The sequence below is a fragment of the Coenobita brevimanus genome, chromosome 105, assembly GCF_032717465.1.
Source record: "Coenobita brevimanus isolate Jiangsu-jjx chromosome 105, ASM3271746v2, whole genome shotgun sequence".
Classification (NCBI taxonomy): domain Eukaryota; kingdom Metazoa; phylum Arthropoda; class Malacostraca; order Decapoda; family Coenobitidae; genus Coenobita; species Coenobita brevimanus.
The window spans coordinates 23504126-23519012 of NC_137058.1; the positions used below are offsets into that span (position 1 = coordinate 23504126).

A 14887-nucleotide genomic window follows, 5' to 3' on the forward strand; every position below is an offset into this window, starting at 1 on the left:
TTCTGGTCAACTCTTAATTCTTTCAATAACTTTAACAAGTCATCTTCCATTCCCCCACTAAAATGTTCAGATGGCAACATTACAAATGACCCACATGGGAAAGCAGATATCTACAATAACTTTGTAGCTTCTTGTAGAGAAGTTTTGTAGATCAGTTATACATATATGAGACTCGTGGACGAGCGGTTGTTATACGTGAGTAGGTTTGTAAGTAGATAATCTTCCTTCCCATTTGTCATGCAATGACAGGAGAGGTAAAGATGAGTATGGGACTATTTTTATTTGTCTTGGAAATATTAACGAAGTCTCTCACACACGAGTGAAGTATAAGTAAAGTCCCGCGAGCTAACCTCCCTGTCTCGCTCTCTCTCTCTCTTCCACCTTCTCGCCCATGTTGCTAGGCTCCTTCTCCCTACTACCTGTCGGTTCTATGGCCTGTCTCCTTCTGAGCTCTGCTTCCTAAATTCTGGTGTAGCAGGGGTCATGTCATGTGTGTTACACTGTTGTTGAAATGTTCTAGAAGCCTGTATTTGAGTATGTGTGTATGTGTGTGTATGGTCACGAGGCGCTGTTGTGTGGCTATCAAGCATTCCTTGAGTTAGAGTGTGTAAGCATGTTTAGCATTGCTCGATTCTTGCTGACACAATACCTATCTCATCCTCTGACTTGCTGTTTCTATCTGTCTGTCTATCTATCTATCTATCTATCTATTATCTATCTATCCATCTATTGCCAGACGCCTCAATCCCGTTTGGGGTGGCCACAAACAAATCGTCTCCATGTTATCTGTCCCCCGCCATTTCACTGCCCTGCTCCCAACTCACACCCCTCTCTCTCATATACCTCTCCACCCCATCCCTCCATCTCATCCTCAGCCTCCCCCTCCCTCTTCCTCCCTCCACCTCACTCACATACACTCTCTTCATCAGTCTTTCACCCTCCATCCTCTCCACATGACCAAACCATCTCAGTGTGTTCCTCAAAACACTTCCTATCACATCCACATCCACACCACAATGCTCCTTTATATCCTCATTTGTCAGTCTGTCTCTCCATGTGACTCCACAGGCTCCTCTTAAATAACTCATTTCCACTGCTCTCACTCTTGTGTCCTTCCAACAACGTCCAAGCTTCACTTTCATAAGTTAGAGTTGGTATCACAATACTGTCATGTAGTAACTTTTTCACTTCCATGCTCACTTCCCTGTTTCTTATCACTGCTTTCAAAGAACCAGCAACCTTTCTTCCCTGCTGTACCCTTTCAAGCACTTCACCCTCCAAACCTCCATCCTTACTCATCACACTACCCAAGTACTTAAACATACTCACATTTTCCAATTCCTCACCATCCAATCTAGCTGTACATTCACTGACTTCACCTCTCTCAAAGACCATCACTTTACTCTTCCCTACATTCACCTTTAGATTCCGTTTCTTACACACTCTCCCAAACTCATCCACCAAGCCTTGCAGCTCCCCTTCGTCTTCACTCAACAACACAGTATCATCTGCAAACAACAGTACAGGGAGTTTCCAAACACTATCCTCTCTCACCAGGGCCACTCCAACATCCACTACCCTATCTTGTACCTCTTTTATTACCCCATCCATGAACAGATTGAACAACCATGGAGACATGACACATCCCTGTTTCAACCCAACCTCCAATGAGAAAAATTCACTTAGTTCACCATCCACACGCTCTGCAGCCTTAGCACCATCATACATACTCTTCACAGCATACAACAACTTCCCATCTACTCCATATATTCTTAACACTTTCCACAATCCTTGTCTATCCACCCTGTCATATGCTTTCTCCAAATCCATGAAAGTTGCATACAACTTCTTTCCCTTCTCTAGAAACTTTTCCACTAAAGATCTAAGAATGAATATCTGATCTACACAACCTCTTCCCTTCCTAAAGCCTCCCTGTTCTTCTCTAACTAATTCCTCTGTTCTTTCTCTAACTCTGTCAATAAGTATCCTACCATACACTTTTCCTATTATACTAAGAAGTATCCTACCATACACTTTTCCTATTATACTAAGAAGACAAATGCCCTTATGATTACCACACACTTCTTTTTCCCCTTTTCCTTTGTACAAGGGAATAATTATACCTGACTTCCAATCCTCCGGGACTCTACCTTCCTCCCAGGCCAATCTGCACATCTTCCACATTCATTCTACTACTATCTCTCCCCCATGCTTCAGCATTTCACCACGCGCTCCATCAATTCCTGGGGCTTTCCCCAATTTAACTTTCTTCATAGCTTCCACAACTTCTATCCTACTGATTTCTTCCTGTCTTCTCACCTCCCTCCTCCTCCCAGCTGAGTGCTGAAAATGTGCAACTCAGAAGAGAAACTGAAATATAAGGGAGAGACTTACAACACTGGAAGAAATGATACATACTGAATTCTCAAAGTACAACTGGTGCATGACCTAAATGATGAAGTGATGAAAGAGATACAAGAGGAAATGAACAAAGAAACAGGGACTGACAAATTTAGTTATCTCCAATTTCCCTGACCCAGATTTTACTGATGTAGAGATGTGAAACCATGAAGAGGTACTTTGCATGGACCTTTTCATCCCCATCACTCTGATGATGCATTTTTCCATTTGTTGCTACTGCCTGAAAATCTTATTTGGCTTGGGAAAGGGTTTTCGAATGGGAGACGTTAGATATACAGTAGCCTTCATTAACCTTTTCACTACAAGATACCTGCCTTAAGCTGAATAAAATGGTTTGGATGTGGCCTGATTAAAAGGTAATATGCAGTAAACTACCATACATTCTTGTCATAAATGGATTTGCAATGCATGGTACAGTTATTATAAGCTGGAAGATTGACAGTTTTGGTATAGCGTTAAATACATGGCATCTATACATATAGCCTAACATGGTTTGGCAGTTGAAAATGTACCAAACCCAGTGTTTTCACCAAGGAGTGTTTGCCTATATGACACAGTTCTTTTAGTGGGCATCTCCTGGAAGATTTTTTTCTTACCTTACTGGCTGCTTTTCTGACATTAGTGAAGAAGTTAATGATTTCTAAGCACTCAGTAAATGCTCCAATGCAGTGAATGTGCTAAGGAAACAACAAAAACACTTGTTTACTATTGGGGAGGGGGGTTGTATGTAGCTACCAAGATTTTTTTTGTTAAGCACTTTCACTGCATGATGGATCAGCTGCAGGGTATACATACATCATTAAACTCGTCACTGACATCAGAAATGCCATCAAAGGGTTAAAAAAATTCTCAAGGGGGGTGCTATCCATAAGAACAATGGTACTGTACATGTAGCTTAAGATTTTTAGTACCAGTACATGATTTTTTTTAAGTAAGGTAAATACACAAACAAACAAACACTAAAGTTTAAAGAGGGTGCCGCTGCCCACATGAACAATAATACTGTACATGTAACATATGAGTTTTAGTGGCTAGCTGCATGTTTTCTGAAGTAGCTACATAGTGCTTCTTGCCACCTAATATACCATATGCTTTAAGGATATGCTATGTATCAGTGGAATGAAGGAGACAAAAACGAAATAAAAACGGAAAGCAGAGGGGTAGTCACAGTAAAGAGGCAGGGGAAATGAAACCTACAACAGACCCTTGATTTGCATGGATAATGTATCTGTAACTAAAAGCCGCTGCATGAATTGTTTCATAAAAATGACTGTTATGATGCCTGGCTAATATGGGGGACGAATCCTTAAAATTTTCCAGAGTCCCAATTTATGCCTTTTTGATTCACAACATATGATCCTGCAGCAATGTCTTCACATCTGCTGTGCCAGGCCTAGATGGTCTGGATGATCTTGTCTTTATTTTTTTTTAGTTTTAATTTTAAAAAAAAATAAAATAAAATCACTTACTTTATTGAAAGAAAATGAAATGAAAGCCCAATAATGTTACTGCACTGTATTATGAGGCTTTAATGCATTGCACATGCCAACTTGCCACACCCTTAAAAGCTAAATGGAAATAGAGAAACTGTACTGAACTGGGTGAATAAAGGCAACTTAATTATTCCCACTGCTCACCAAAATGGTGACAATGAAATTACCTGGGAAAGTAGAGAGCATAAGAACACTATGAACATTGTTCTAACCAACCAAACTCTTTACATGATGCCTGAGGATGAAAACAGGCAAAGAAAAAGATTGCTTTGACTATCAGACCAACAGGTGTGAAGCAAAACAACTTCAGCATGATAATTGAGTGTCTTCCTCTTTTTACTGCACTTGTTTGCTGTCATGAAGCATCATGCTTTGCTGTGATGAAGCATATTGGAGAGGGTTCTTTCCTTGTCAGTTGGGCAAAAGATCTTTAAACTTTTTCAGCCCACTAGTGAACAGTGATTGAGCCAGTTTCTGGCCCATGCCCCATGCTAATCCTATCCCTCCAGGAGCAAAACTTGTCATCACAATCAGTAGTCATATCAACAGTTATGGCTGAACTAATTGTTCTCCCTTGAATATCGTCTACCTTGCAGTCTGTCAAACTATTACTTTTATGTACCCATTATCTACATAACACTATGCAAAATGGAATAACCACAAGCTCCTTTCCTGCATAGTGCCACTGACCACTCTCCCATGTTCAACGGAAGGAGGAGTTACTGTACCACAAACTCCTTTCCTGCATACAGCACAAAGACATTAGTCATTCTTTCATCCTCCACAAATTCACACAAAATGGAGCTACTACAGACCCCTTTCCGGCATAGGCTAAAGGACAAAGCCACTGACCACTCTCCATCAGCAAGCCATTTTCACACAGCATTTTCGCCATACCACGTTGAGTACACCGCTTCCCGTCCGATCAGCGAAGTTAAGCAACGTTGGGTCTGGTTAGTACTTGGATGGGTGACCGCCTGGGAACACCAGATGCTGTTGGCATCCCTACGTGTCAAGTGGGGTTGGTGGAGGATTAGTGCCCCTCCCTGTAAAACAATTAACTCTAAGCCCTTGGCCACCCCGTTTGGGATACATGGCGTCTGGCAATGGATGGATGGATGGACTATCAGACCATGATCAATGATAGCATATTTCAACCTTAACCAATATGAATGACAAATACAGTATACTGAATGAAAACATGAGAGATTTTGAAAAAATATTATAGAACAAGAACAAAATAGAAGAATTAAAGAACATAGCAACTGGCCATATGCTTAATCTAGAGGATTTTGAACAAGGGAAAAAAAGAAGTATACCGGTAAGCCAAATACTGTATACTTACAAGAGACAAAGTACAGTATGTGACTGGACAAAGGAACTAATTATGCTTAACACACTGTGGTGGTGGATTGATACGGTACAGTGCTGTACATAAATTCAGATGAAATGGGGAATATCAGATTATTCAGGGCCCATAAAAAGGTGGTAGGCTAGTGAGAGTTGTACCTGGATGCTAAATTCAAAATCAGGGGGGAAGTATTAAAGTATTACGAGCCATACCCGGTATAGGTTATGCAGGACAACCCTGTTAACAACCTTAACTGTATGGGTGGTTCAATATGTTCAAAAAAGCAGGGCAGTTGTTTGCAGTAAGATGGATATAGTGCAGCTGGTGCACAATATTTGGAAAATGTATCATGAGAAGTGATTGGTGGATTTGCAGAAATGAGGAGTGCTGGGAGGGAACATTAGTGTGCTAGCCTAAAAGACTTGTGAATGTTAACTGGGATAGGGATTACTTGGACCAATATTATAATGGTAAGAGACTGGTAAATGTTAACTGATTCAGGGATGACTTGGACCAACATTACAGTGGTAAGGGACTGGTTAATGTTAACTGGACCAGGGATGACTTGGACCAACATTACAGTGGTAAGGGACTGGTTAATGTTAAATGGACCAGGGATGACTTGGACCAATATTGTAGCTACTGGTAAAAGCTTGCTGAATGTTAACTGGGAGAGGGATTACTTGAACCAACATAATTCTGGTAAGAGACTAGAGTATGTTAAGTCTGACTGGGGTAGGGATGACCTGGTCCCACCAGCATCACACTGTTATCATATTACCTCTCCTCATGGAGTGTGACACTGTAAATATGGTGGGGGGAAAAAAAAGTTGTAGGGCTGTACTTAATCATATCGTTTATAAAGGCTCCAACATGGCTGCATGCAATGGCCTAATGGTGGCTCTCCACATTGCTCAATCTCTGCCAGCCTCCCTATTGAGTCCTTATCCTTGAGGTCAAACACTATGACCTCGTCCAAGGTCTTTTTTGGTCTGTCTCTGGCAATGCTACCCCTAATGTTCACACTTCTCACCTTCTGCACCAATCTGTCATTCTCCATCCTCTCAACATGCCCAAACCATCTCAATCTACCCCTCCTCATCTCACCAATACATTCTAGTCCCTGGAATGTTGTTAAACCCTCAGAATATGCATCCAACATATCAGAATAGTATCCAACAAACTTAAAACACCATGAAGGCAAATACAATGCCAGATAACTGGCTGAAAAGTCTGATTGTGAATATTTACAGAAGAAGGTTGAAGCATTTGAGTGTGGTCACTACAGGGCACTGATGTTACATGATAAAATGATTGGGTGAAAGAGAAATAAAGACTGATGAGATGTAATTTGGATTTACTGTATACTATGCCCTTCCCAATGCCTTGAGGTGGTGAGGCAATGTTGATTCACTGCATAGGACAGCCCAACAGAGATGACTGCTTGTTTGTGGTATGGTATATGACTGATGGATCTGACTGGCTACAGAGACCTGGGTTGCTCAAAAATAACAACAACAACAACATCCTAGTAAGCCTATACATACAACACCTGCTGTTTTTATAGTCAGACCATTCACACAAGTTTAGTGCTGATACTGGGTGGTGAAAAGCCAGCACTGTCAAATAAAACTAACGGTATTTATGGAAATTTAAACCTATTGGTTATTTCCTCAAAAATCAATTATGATGCAGCTCCAGAGAGGAAAGAAGGGAAGATAAGTGAAAATAACGTGGGAAAAATGCAAAGTTAACCTCATGATCTGATTTGGGTCCAGCAGAGTAAATCCACTGACTTTTGGTAATCCAGTTCTGTTTGGTCCCAACACTAGAAAGGTTCATGGGTAAAAAAGAAAAAGTTGAACTCTACCCAGTGACTGGATTGGAGAATGTACCGTACTGTACCGTTGTGTACTGACAGAGTGCCCAGAGAGGTTGTATATACACTCAGGGGCCAGTGATAGAAAAGGGACTTGAAGGCCAGAGGATGGTATGCATGCTAATGAAATACATGATGGCTGAAGAACAAGAGTGAGAGAGGGTGGCAATGGTACAGAATGCTGAGGGTTTACAGTAAAGGTGGGTGTCCATCATGGGTCTATATACCATGATGCTTGAAGTACAGTACCATTATAATTCCTCGTCTAACATGTTTTTCATCATAAACCTATTACTGTGTCACATAATACTGTTCATATACCATGTCAGTGTCCAATATTATGAAATCAGAATGTGCAGCAAAGGGTCAGGGTTGATACAGTACAATTCACACTAGCAATTACCTAAATATAACTCACATCCTTAAAATAGTTATGGATTTTACCCAATAGGTCTGGGCTTCTATGGGGGAGTTGTCACATAGGCTAGGTACAGATGATTCGGTAGTCATTGCTAATAGCAAGGAGAATGGTGTAGAGAATTTCATAAAACAGAGGGAGGGTATACACCTCGACGAGTATGAAAGTACCGGTACCGTCCCATAAATGTGGGTAGCCTATGACAAACTTAAGCTTTCTATTCTATTGCCAGATGCCTGAATCACGTTTGGGGTGGCCACAAACAAATCACCTCCATGTCCCCCTGTCCCCCGCCATTTCACTGCCCTGCTCCCAACTCATACTCCCTCTCTCTCATATACCTCTCCACCCCATCCTTCCATCTCATCCTCGGCCTCCCCCTCCCTCTTCCCCCCCTCCACCTCACTCACATACACTCTCTTCATCAGTCTTTCACCCTCCATCCTCTCCACATGGCCAAACCACCTCAGTGTGTTCCTCATAACACTTCCAATCACATCCACATCCACACCTCTACGCTCCTTTATATTCTCATTTGTCAGCCTGTCTCTCCATGTGACTCCACAGGCTCCTCTTAAATAACTCATTTCCACTGCTCTCACTCTTGACTTGTGTCCTTCCAACAATGTCCAAGCTTCACTTCCATACGTTAGAGTCATTCCCCAGCCACTTATACTCGCATTACTTCCATCCTGTACCATACGTTCAACAATTCCTTAAAGTGTTCTCTCCATCTGCTCACTTTTTCTCCCTTCTCCACTAGTAATCTACCATTTTTATCTTTCACTCCCCTGCTAACCTCACTTCCACTCTGTCTTACTCTCTTCACCTCTTTCCAGAACATTTTCTTACAGTCCCTCCACTTTACACTCAAAGTCCTTCCAAATTCCTCATCCACTCTCTTCATACTAATCTTTTCACCTCTTTCTTTCTACATATAACTCTCTTCCGCCTCTCAACTTCTTCCACGCCCCTATTTCTCATCCATTCATTGTATGCTTTCTTCTTCTGTGCAACAGCCTGTCTCACCTCTTCAGTCCACCACGCTGTTCCTTGCACCCCCCTCCGTCTTCTCTTCCTCCCACACACCACATTACATGCTGCACATATTTCTTCTGTAAATATCCTGCACACACCTTCTATGTCCCCCATCTGCTCCAATTCATATTTGCCCGATCGTTCCTCCACTTCTCTCTTATACTCTGCCTTTTTCTCATCCTCTTGTAACCTTTCCACTCTCCTTGCAACTACTCCTTCCTCTCGTCTTTCCCTTCTTCTATTTCTCTATCTTACTTGGATCCTAATTCTGGCCACCACCAAGTAGTGGTCAGATAGTCCACTCCACCAACCTCTATAAGCTCTTGCATCCATTACGCATCTTCGCATCCTTTCATCCACACACACATAATCAATCATTGCCTTCCTTTCATTCAGTTCACCACCCACCCTTCTCATCACTCGCCATGTATACCTGTGGATCATTTTATGCCTGAAGAGGGTATTGGCTATAATCAACCTCCTCCCAGCACAAATGTCCACTAACGCACTGCCATTCTCATCTATCTCTGCAGGCACACCCCACTCACCAACTATTCCATCCACCTTCACATTCCCTACTTTACCATTCATATCATCGATTAAAAACACTCTCTCATTCCTTCCAAACTTTTCCATGCACACTTCCACATTTGTCCAGTACTCTTCTCTCACTCTGCTAGCATGATCTTGCGTTGGCGCATACACATACACAATCGCCCACATTTGTATTCCAACTTTCAACCTTACCCACACAATCCTTGACCCAAGTGATCCATACTGTCTTATGCTCTTCTTCCATCTTTTACTCACAACTATACATACTCCTTCCTTTGCCCTCTCATTCTCACCTACTCCTGCACACATACCCCATCCATACTCCCATTCTCTCACACTTTCTCCTCTCCATTTTGTTTCAGTTATTCCACATACATCCACTTTTGCACCCTCAAGCACCTGGACAATCTCTCTCTCTTTCACCTCATCATTCGCTCTTCTTACATTCCATGTCGACATTACCAAGTCCTTTGTCCGGTCCTGGGTCGTCATCGTTTGGTCAGTCCTCGTCCGAGGCTTCCTGTTTGTCTTTTTAGTTAGTTGTTTTCCGGGGAGGGGCACTTACCCTCCGCCAACCCTTTTAGTCGCCTTTTACGACAAGCAGGGATACTGGGGGGGCATTCTTGAAAAACAAAAAACCCTACCCCTAGGGGTAGCTTTATAAAAATTTCATTCATTCACTCATTGCCAGACGCCATGTATCCCAGACGGGGTGGCCAATGGCTTAGAGTTAACTGTTTTACAGGGAGGGGCACTAATCCTCAACCAACCCCACTTGACATGTAGGGATGCCAACAGCATCTGGTGTTCCCAGGCGGTCACCCATCCAAGTACTAACCAGACCCAACGTTGCTTAACTTCGCTGATCGGACGGGAAGCGGTGTACTCAACGTGGTATGGCGAAAATGCTGTGTGAAAAATGGCTTGCTGATGGAGAGTGGTCAGTGGCTTTGTCCTTTAGCCTATGCCGGAAAGGGGTCTGTAGTAGCTCCATTTTGTGTGAATTTGTGGAGGATGAAAGAATGGCTAATGTCTTTGTGCTGTATGCAGGAAAGGAGTTTGTGGTACAGTAACTCCTCCTTCCGTTGAACATGGGAGAGTGGTCAGTGGCACTATGCAGGAAAGGAGCTTGTGGTTATTCCATTTTGCATAGTGTTATGTAGATAATGGGTACATAAAAGTAATAGTTTGACAGACTGCAAGGTAGACGATATTCAAGGGAGAACAATTAGTTCAGCCATAACTGTTGATATGACTACTGATTGTGATGACAAGTTTTGCTCCTGGAGGGATAGGATTAGCATGGGGCATGGGCCAGAAACTGGCTCAATCACTGTTCACTAGTGGGCTGAAAAAGTTTAAAGATATTTTGCCCAACTGACAAGGAAAGAACCCTCTCCAATATGCTTCATCACAGCAAAGCATGATGCTTCATGACAGCAAACAAGTGCAGTAAAAAGAGGAAGACACTCAATTATCATGCTGAAGTTGTTTTGCTTGACACCTGTCTGTCTGGCCAAGAAGATTCATCGCTGACAGATAAGTAACTGCTTCTGTGGGGTTATCCTACAGGTACAGTAACTACGGTATCTATCTATCTATTGCCAGAAGCCTTCAGGTGCATTAACCTACAGTACAAATATAGTTCAGGGATCCAGTGCCCCCTTGTGGGAGACAGGGCCTCACCAGGGTCCTTCCCATGGTGAGACACTTAGAAAAATTAGATTTGGCTCTCAGATGAATGCCCCAGGTGCTCCATACAAGGTGCACAGCACCACTACATGCAGGCTCATCATCAGCACCTGATTTAGGAGTAATCTACCGAAATGAGTAGGGGTAACCTACTGAAACTGTTCAGACCACCCCAGTCTACATTTACTGAAAGTGTTTGTGAGGTGATTCATAAATGCAGACTGAAGTGGTCTGAACAACTGGAGAGAATGTGTAACTGGGTGAAGTGCAGTACAGTGAGTGTGAAAGAGACACCCCCTGCTGGGAAGACCAAGAAAAATGTTGAACAAGATTCTGAGAAGGTACCTCAGAGTTGGGCCTAGACTTGACTGGAATGCTGCTGGGATCATACAACTCACACAGCAGTCATTATGTGGGGCAAAAAAAAAGCTGACCCAAGCAAGCATGGACAACTCCCGTATAAAAACGTATTTAGATACGGTACCATTTATATCAGTACTGTACTGTATGGGCCTAGCAATCATATAGTTTCACTGGCATTTACAAAATTAACTTCTTGAATCCGAGAGGATTTTCCAAGCTGTAAAATAAAGTCATCATCTTAAGAAGGGGTCCTTGTGAACCAATGCATCCATGAGGTTCTTCCCCAGTTAACTGAGAGATTTATTAATCCACCAGGCCCCAAAAGCTCTTCCTATACATTAATTCTATGAGCATCTAGTGATGGTATCTAGGGCTGGTGGTGATACTATCAAAGAAGGAGAGTGGCCATGTGCTATTTGCCACAAGGGTGTGGGAAACAATTCCATCTTGTGCAGTGTCTGTGATATGTGGGTGCACAGGAGATGTAGTGGTATCAGAGGTAGACTGCGATATAATGCTGATTTCATGTGTGTGGTGTGTCGGGGAGAGCAGGTGAAGATTGTTAGGTGTAAAGATTGAATTTGCTGGTGAGTCTCTTGAGTGTGTGGAAGTTTTGTTATTTGGAAGACATGTTATGTGCTGGAGGTGGGGCTAGAGCTAGCTTTGTGGCTACAGTGAGGAGTGGTTGGAAGAAGTTCAGGGAGCTGTTGCCTCTCCTGACCTTGAGAAAGCTTTCCCTCCATGCTAAGGGATCTTTGTATGCAGCATGTTAGGAGTGTAATGCTGTATGGTAGTGAGACCTGGGCAGTAATGGAAGAGGATATTTGCAGGCTCAAACGTACAGAAATGGCAATGATTAGGTGGATGTGCAGTTTGTCCCTGAGTGTGAGGCTTGGGAGGGCTAGGTGTATGATGGAAGAGTTTAGGGGTATGATGGGACTGGAGTGTATATATTGGTACTGTGATGAGGAGAGGTAGACTGCGATGGTTTGGGCATGTGGAGAGGATGGGGGATGATAACTGGGTGCAGAGTGTGAGAAATGTTAATGTTAGCAGTAGGGTTGCAAGAGTCTATCTATCTATCTATCTATTGCCAGACACCACAATCCTTGCAAGAGGTAAAACAAAAAAGACCTGGGACTGAGTGTGACCTCAGGGAAGCTGCCAGAGATTGAGCAGCGTGGAGTGCTGCCATTAGGTGACCAAGGCTGACGCATGAAAATATGTTGGAGCCTTCAAAAACGAACGAATGAGCGAAAGCACATCAGTCAGAACATAATAAAATTACCGTATATGTTAGTGATGGGATTACAAAATTGCTACAGAAGACACAGAATTGAAAAAAAAAAAAAAAAAAAATCTGATGAGTTGCTACTATCATGAGTTAGGATGGTCCCAAATTTCCGGACTTTGTGGAGACATTACCACCCCACTTGGTGGGGCAAAACACCAGTAGCTACAGTCAAGCTGGGAGCTGCCATATGTTTACATGCTTGGCTGGTTCTAAAGCTTGCACTGTGGTTGAAAATTTAGTGAGGTGCTGTCCTACCAACAGTGAAAAGGTTCTAAATATATATATATATATATATATATATATATATATATATATATATATATATATATATATATATATATACATATATATATATATATATATATATATATATATATATATATATATATATATATGAAAGGGAAACTCTGTGCCTCATATGTGTGATGTATGGTTGCAAAACTATCTATCTATCTGTCTATTGCCAGATGTCTTAAAAAACAAGGGCAATAAAAGAACAGTGTTTGCAGATCTGAGAAAGAAAAAGTACAGAATGGAGATATATGCATGTTAAACATGAGGGGCAAAATAAACACTGTGTGTAATGGCTCCCTCCATTAATGTTTTTAGCATTTAAAAAAATGCAACTAGCTAATTGTTCAAGTAAGCAAGAAAACCATACTTCAGCCCAAATTTGGAGTGTAAAATTTTTGCCACAAATGGTCTATATTTTCCTTGCTTGAGAAGCACCAAAATCTTGTTTTCTTCTCATCTTGACTAATGAACTAATCTTGATTTGTCATACCATTATGAAAATGTTATGAAAAATGTCTTCCAGTGGTATCAGACTTTTTCCAAATGGGAGACCAAACAAAGTACACTACCGTACTGTAAGAGCTGAAAAAAATGCCCAAAACATTTTCGCTAGACAAGAACAGAGGACCGATTTCTTTTTTCACTCTGTTATTAGGCAAATTGTAATATGTTGTACCTTTCAAAAATTCCTTTCAAGTGAAACCAGCCACTTAAAAAGTCCAATGATCAAAAATACAGTCTTGTCCACAAAGACACATTGTTACATTCCACACCTGTGGTGTAGAGACCTATTATATTTCAGAAGAGATTGTTGTTTTGTGTTGGTTAAGGGCAAGATAACAAGACCACTGTAAACACCCTGGCTGCAGTCAGGCAAACTAAACATAAGGTAGGTGGACGAAGTACTGTTATGTTCTAATAAGCAAAGACAATAGTACCATAAATGATCCTTTGCTGCCCAGGGCAGGATGCTGAGACCTCAGATAAGTTACAGCTGACAATGATGCAGAGGCATCTTGAAATTGTAGGCTCTGTAGCATAAGCAGCAAGCCATTGCAAATAAAGATTAAGCTGGGAGTGAAGACAGGCTGTGTGGGTAAGGTCTGTGGTCTATTTCCACATTTACAGTACCCTCGTGTCCAAGACGTTTGGGTCCAAGATGGAGACCATAAATAATCCAAAATATTGCTTTAATACAGATGCATACGTCCAATACGGAACCAATGGTTCATAACGGCTCAAATCCGAGGAGAATACAGCTATGACGGTCTCAACCTGTCCAACACGGTTCCTGAGCCCGGGAGAGTGACGTGGTTGAGATGTTGTCCAATAAAATATTGGCATCTGGTCACGTGATGAGCAAGCGGGGCTTGATTTTGTCTCTCACAGGAGCATCGTGGACACACTTACCGTTTGTTGCACTCAGCGTTTGCTCCTAGGTTATTACCTCTCCTTAAATGCAAGTAACCATGATCAGGAAACCGTCTGCTAACCCCTTGGAGTGCTGCCATCTACCTCAGGATACTAAGCTGGAGATAATTGAGCTACTAAGCTGGAGATAAGCTCAGAAATACATTCTTTCAAGGTGGACATTTGTTTTGGTGCCAAAATAGGTCTAGGACGATGTTTTTAGGGGCACTTTTTGAAGATTTTGTGACAATATTAATTTTTTCCATAAGGTCTTGTGTTGGTCGAAGATGTTTTTCGTCCTAGACGAGACCCTCACGCGAAAATATTACCAGTACTGTCTTAGATGCAAGGGTACTGTACTGTAATTATTCCAATTATGAAAACTGGGTTCACAGGTACCCAACAGATATTGGCTGCAGTTATTTGACTGCTTAAACATGTAGTGCCAGCAACAAATCAGATGCATGATTCACATCTGGCAAGGTAGGCGTAGGATGTGGAGGCCAAGGAGGTTGTAGCTAAATGGTGGTGGGGCTGCTACAGGATGTGATAGGAGAGAAGTTTCATTCATTCATTGCCAGACGCCATGTATCCCAGACGGGGTGGCCAGCGGCTTAGAGTTAATTGTTTTACAGGGAGAGGCACTAATCCTCCACCAACCCCATCTGACACGTAGGGA

At 42.1% G+C, this 14887-nt stretch overlaps 2 pseudogenes; one reads left to right on the forward strand and one right to left on the reverse strand.

Moving 5' to 3' along the window:
- Positions 1–4797: 4797 nt before the first annotated feature.
- LOC145416392 (5S ribosomal RNA) lies at positions 4798–4916 on the forward strand (annotated as a pseudogene).
- A 5028-nt stretch (positions 4917–9944) lies between these two features.
- Positions 9945–10063, reverse strand: LOC145416394 (5S ribosomal RNA; annotated as a pseudogene).
- Positions 10064–14887: the final 4824 nt, after the last annotated feature.